The sequence below is a fragment of the Nannospalax galili genome, unplaced genomic scaffold (genome assembly GCF_000622305.1).
Source record: "Nannospalax galili isolate Female #2095 unplaced genomic scaffold, S.galili_v1.0 scaffold256, whole genome shotgun sequence".
Taxonomy (NCBI): domain Eukaryota; kingdom Metazoa; phylum Chordata; class Mammalia; order Rodentia; family Spalacidae; genus Nannospalax; species Nannospalax galili.
Window position 1 is genome coordinate 1,746,282 of NW_008337804.1, and position 5,725 is coordinate 1,752,006.

Below are 5,725 nucleotides of genomic sequence, written 5' to 3' on the forward strand. Positions count from 1 at the left end.
GAAGAACCTTGAATATATCAATGAAATTATTTCCCAAATAAATTGTTAAAATGAAAACTTTCATTACTCTATCAATGTAATCATCTCTCTCTCAGCAGTGTAAAGACAGAGATACTGAAGTTTTCGCTATTTTCAGGAAATAAAAGAGAGATGCAGATGTAATACAGAATTGGAAAATCTTTATTAGAATACTGAGTTCAGGTTGTGTAGGGCACACATTTCACAAGAGAGTTCAGGATATAAGATTGAAATCCATATTAGAAAGAGAATGGCTACGGGACACTTCACTTGCTGTGCACCTCTGCATCTTTAAGATAATGTTGATGCTGCTCTCCTCAATACATAGAGTGCCTAGCATATTTAAGCATTGGGGAACCAGGTTGATCTTATGCCTGTTGTTGATCTACAAGCATAGGGAAATTGCACAGTGCTGATTTTGATCTTAGACCTGCAGAAGTATGAAAGTCTGTATTCTTACCTTCAAGGGCATATTTGTCTGAAGTTTTCATCCAAAGCATCCTTGTTCATTCTCATTTAAAGTAAAATATAATACCTTACAGCTACCATCTTCTACAGCTACCATCTAACTTCTGGAAGTTACAAATGGAGTTAATAGGGTTTACCTTGGAAACCTCACAAGAGGAGACTCCAGGGCTTCATCAGTGACCACAGGCAAACTTTCAGAAGCCCAAGCCATTTAAGCACACTTAAAAATTGATGATTTTATAGAATTGTGAGAAAAATTCAACAAACAAATTGATTGTTTAAAGCCAGGAATTTTTAAGATAGTTTGTTATGATGGAAAGTATAAATGGTAAATCTCCAAGACATCCACTTTCTGGAATAAAATTAAACCTGTCTAGTAGTCTCTGATGTAATCTCCTTGAATAACAGCAAATAATAAAACTAGCAATATTTACTGGTAAGCCCTGTGCTAAATATTTTATTTTTATCACTTCCAATAATTCTCAAAGTAATAAACTTAGTTCTATCTTTAGGTCTGCAGATAAAGAAACTTCAAGAGATGCTTAAAGGTTGTTCAAATTTTCATAACTAGAAAAACACAAGATTTTATAGTCAATACTAGCCTTGAAGGCAATTTTCAGAGCCATTTTACAATACTACATCATGTAAGACTACTGTGTGATAGTTTCCAAAATTATCACCAATTACAAGGAATGAACTTTGAAACAAAAACAATTGACATTAAGGTGTCAGACAAATGAAAGCACAATGGTAATTAAATCAGCTAATATTTCGTGATATTTTTAAATTCCCTAACATACAGAAACAATACACTGGAGAAATTTCAATAACTAAACTTATAAGAAAGATATGTCATTCATGTGACTATTAGACTTTATCATTATATAAAAAGGTACTCCAAATCAACTGAACAGGAAATAAGATGGACATAACTTCCCACACATTAACAATGTAAACTTATGAAAGCTACAGTGAGATTCATTAAAACAAAGAGAAAGAAAAAAAAATGATTTGGAAGCAGCCAAGGCATTAGGAAAGAAGAAAGAACTTCAAAATATGAACAAATGACACCTCCATACACCTAGATACATAAGTTCTTCTAGGACCCATGCATGTCCCCAGATCTGGGAGTTTTCCAAGGCCTGCAGTGAGGAGCTTCCTTTCTCATAGCTCTCTGTGTCCCACCATCTCCGTTCTTCTCAGACCCATGTGCACCTCTCTGATTAGGTTCTTTCCCAGATTGGCAGTGGTGAGATTTCTTTCCCACACCTTCATGCGCTGCACCATCTCCGCTATAATTACAAAGAGCTCATGATGAAGAGATATGAGCAATCAATGGATGCAGAGGGAGAATCAATTTTCTCCAGGGACTAGCTCCCTGAGATGTAAGTCCAAGTGGACAGCACTAAACACAAGTACACAGGGGCACCACTAATTGGACTTAGTGCATTATATATAAACATATATGTATATTCAAAGAGGAATATATTTATATTTAACAACACTAACCCATGAAGAGAAAAAACCTTGCAAGGGAGGAGGAAGAGATATGATTGCAGTGGAGAGTGACTGAGAGGTTGGAAATGATACAATGCTCACTTATGAAAGTCTAAAAAACATATTTATGCTTCAATTTATTTTAATTTTATAATTCCCAAAGAAATAATTGTGAAAATAAATCTATCATGGCATCATTTTCTCTTTAGAGAAATAAAATGTGGGGGAAATATGAAACATCTTAATAGTAGAATAATTATAGCAAAATAATTTAGTTCATCAACATTAAAATGATACTTTAGAATATGATTTGTAGTTGCAAAAATGTATTTAGGTCAAACTATCATGTAAGATTCCATGAGACTTTGCATAATGAATTGCTTGAGAGCATAATGTGAGCTATTCTGAGTGCTACCTTGAGGTTTTATTTCCCAAGTCAGGGCACAGAAGCTTCAGAGGTTTTCCCTGTAGTGCTTATTGTTTCTGTTCTCAACAGATATTTCATTTTAACTCTGGGTCACTGACGTTTCCATTGTACCATTAAGTTCTCTTTCCACTGAAAAAATAACATAAGAAACATTAACATGCAGTTTTATCTGTGTAGCATATTATGTCTCAACAAAGTATAAAGTAAGTAAACATGCATAGCTCAGTAATCCCTTGTCCCACTTAAAAATATTTATTTATCATTTTTATTTAATGTGTATGAGTGTATTTCCTGCATGTGTGTAAATGCACCAATGTTGAGCAGTGCCCACAGAGGTCAGAAGAGAGCATCAGATCTCCTGGAACTGGAGATATGGATGGTTGTTTGCTGTCATGTGGGTGCTGGGAATCGAATTCAGGTCCTATGGAGGAGTACTCATCACCAATGTTGAGCAGTGCCCACAGAGGTCAGAAGAGAGCAACATATCTCCTGGAACTGGAGATATGGATGGTTGTTCGCTGTCATGTGGGTGCTGGGAATCGAATTCAGGTCCTATGGAGGAGTACTCAGTGATTTTTACTGCTGAGCCATCTCTCCAATCTCTTGTCACTATTATAAATAAATCATAAATATTTGATTTTACATGACCAATTATAGAACACCAGAATTGTTAGAAATTTAACATACATTGATAAAATTCACCACAATATACTACATTAGCAAAAATGAACACTCATATAACTGAATTAGAAATATAGGTGTTTTAAATATTTTCTAAAAGAGAAGCAGCTGAAATAGTTGAATGTACTACTCTTTATTATAGAAATAAATTAAATATTATATGTAGCAAATTCTTTTCCATCAATATTGCAAAATTTCCAAGGAACTTAATAGAGGAAAAATAGTATAACTGATGGTTTCATAGGTTTTGATCCTCAGTCTTTTTCTCTGTTCATGCGAGACCCACGCTAGAACATTGTAACAGAGGGAACATATAGAAGAGGCGAATCATCTCACTGTAGACTTGAATCAGAGTCCTTACTCAGTTACGACACATGTCTTAATGTTTCCATGATCTCCCAAGATAGAGACACTAGCTAGAGACTCAGGAGTCAATTCTAAAGCCTGTAGAGAACATTGAATATTTAAATGGAACCATCTGCCCCAGCCTGTGATGACCCACGTCCAACAAAGAAATTCATCTAGTTCATTTCCAAAGATTCCCAAATTACTAATAGTTCCAATCAATAAGTATCAGAGATTTTAAGTGGACACTCTAAAGATAAAATGCAGGTATGAAATGTTTATTCCAACTTATGAAATTTACTTGACAATTTAAGATCCCTAGTGCATAATCACAAAATTATTTTCCTAAAGTGTTCCTTGTCCCCACCACAAAACTCCCTTTATACCAGCACTTCCTTGAGTGATTCTGAGATAGAAAGATTAAGTGTAATATATATGGTTCATTTTCCTCTGGTTCCAACTAGGATGATTACATGTAGAATTATTCTGACTTCACTTTTCTAAGACTTTCTTCAGTAAATAAGAATTTGAAAATCTTTAGGCTCCAGAGGCAAAGCAATCTAACCTCCAATATGAAAAAGAAAACAGGGGATAAGCTCCATCATTTATGAAAATTCTTTTTAATATTAATATTCCATCTTTAATTGGTTCCTCTGGACATTCAGGCAACTCAAAATATTCAGTTTCATAGAAAGCACAACTGTGATTATACTCAAAAGTTTCAAGAATACAACCGTTAAAAGTGCAGACAGTAAATTATGGTCATTAAATCTCATAGAACTTCAGCTACTTTTGAAAGTATTTTGACAGTCTGTAAATATATTAAGGAATCATTGACAGAAAAATTGTATGTTAAGTTAAACTGCATTATTATTATTTTTAAATGGATCCATTCATCCTTGACAGGAATTACTTTCAAAGGAAACTTGCTGATATAACTTACGGCACTTGTAAATATATGTGTGCTGTATATCATTTATTTGTAGTTTCTAGAGCAATATTCTACCCAAAATTTTATTTAAAACTTTTTGGAAATTCCAGATCTTTTAAAAATTGAGAAATATTTTATTGCCACCTCTATCTCACAACTCAATATATAGGCATATAGCTTAGCTCAGATTAAGAGAATAAATTTAGATTCTGAATATCATGCCCTGTAAAACTTTTTTCATTAAAATCAATACTGGAATGTTTACTCATCTTTAAAAAAAATATATTTAAGAATTTCATAATATGACATGAGTATTTTCTGTCCATTATTTCCATCACTTCCAGGGCTCCACCAACTCCTCAAATGTCCCCGCTCCCTCTCAGTTTCTTCCTTTCTTTTTGTTATTGTAGCATATACACATATACTTATAAATATGGTTTTATGGGGGCTGAAGTGATGGCTCAGTGGCTAAGAACACTGGCTGCTCTTAAAGAGAATGTGGGTTTGATTCCCAGCACCCACATGGCAACTAACAACTGTCCATGACTCCAGTTCCAGGGGATCTGATTTCCTCTTTTGTCCTCCTCAGGCGTTACACGAAATGGGTGCAGTTGCATGCACAGAGTCAATATACTGAAACACATAAAATAAGAAAAATAAATAAAATATTTTAAAATTAATATACATATGTGTATGTATACATAAAAGGCACTGCATCCATTTAGTGTTGCTCATGTGTCCCTGTTTTTAGAACTCCACATTTGGAATTAAATAACCCCTCAGGGAGCTAGTCCTTGAAGAAAACTGAGTCCTCCTTCCTCTGCATCCATTGATAACCTATAGCTCTTCATCTTGAGATGGGGTTCTATAACATTCCCCCATGCACCTTGGCATGTCAACTGGTCTTGTCATTATGGAGAACTCAGACTATCACGTAGTGGAGATTTCATTAGTGTAGGTTCCCTATCAGGTATAGAATGCATTCAGTATCAGCAGATTTCTGAGCCTTCTTACTCATATTCTTTCTGCCTACTCTTTTATGATGTTTCTGAGCCTTAAGTATAGAAGTTGCATTGTAGATTTGTCACTTATGGCTGGGCACCTCACAGACACTTATTCTCTATGTACGCCCAGTTGTGGAACCTTTTAATAGTCTCCATGTATTGAAAAAAAACCTTATTGATAAGTGATGAAAGGTATATTTGTCTGTAAATACAAGCATATGCATTTAGGATACAAGAAGAAACAACATTGGTCTATGGAGGTGAAAGAAGTGAATTTTTCTTATGACTTCTACAGCCCTGTGTAGTTGGTAATGTCTATATCATGCATGATCTTCCTACTCTTAAATCTCATAT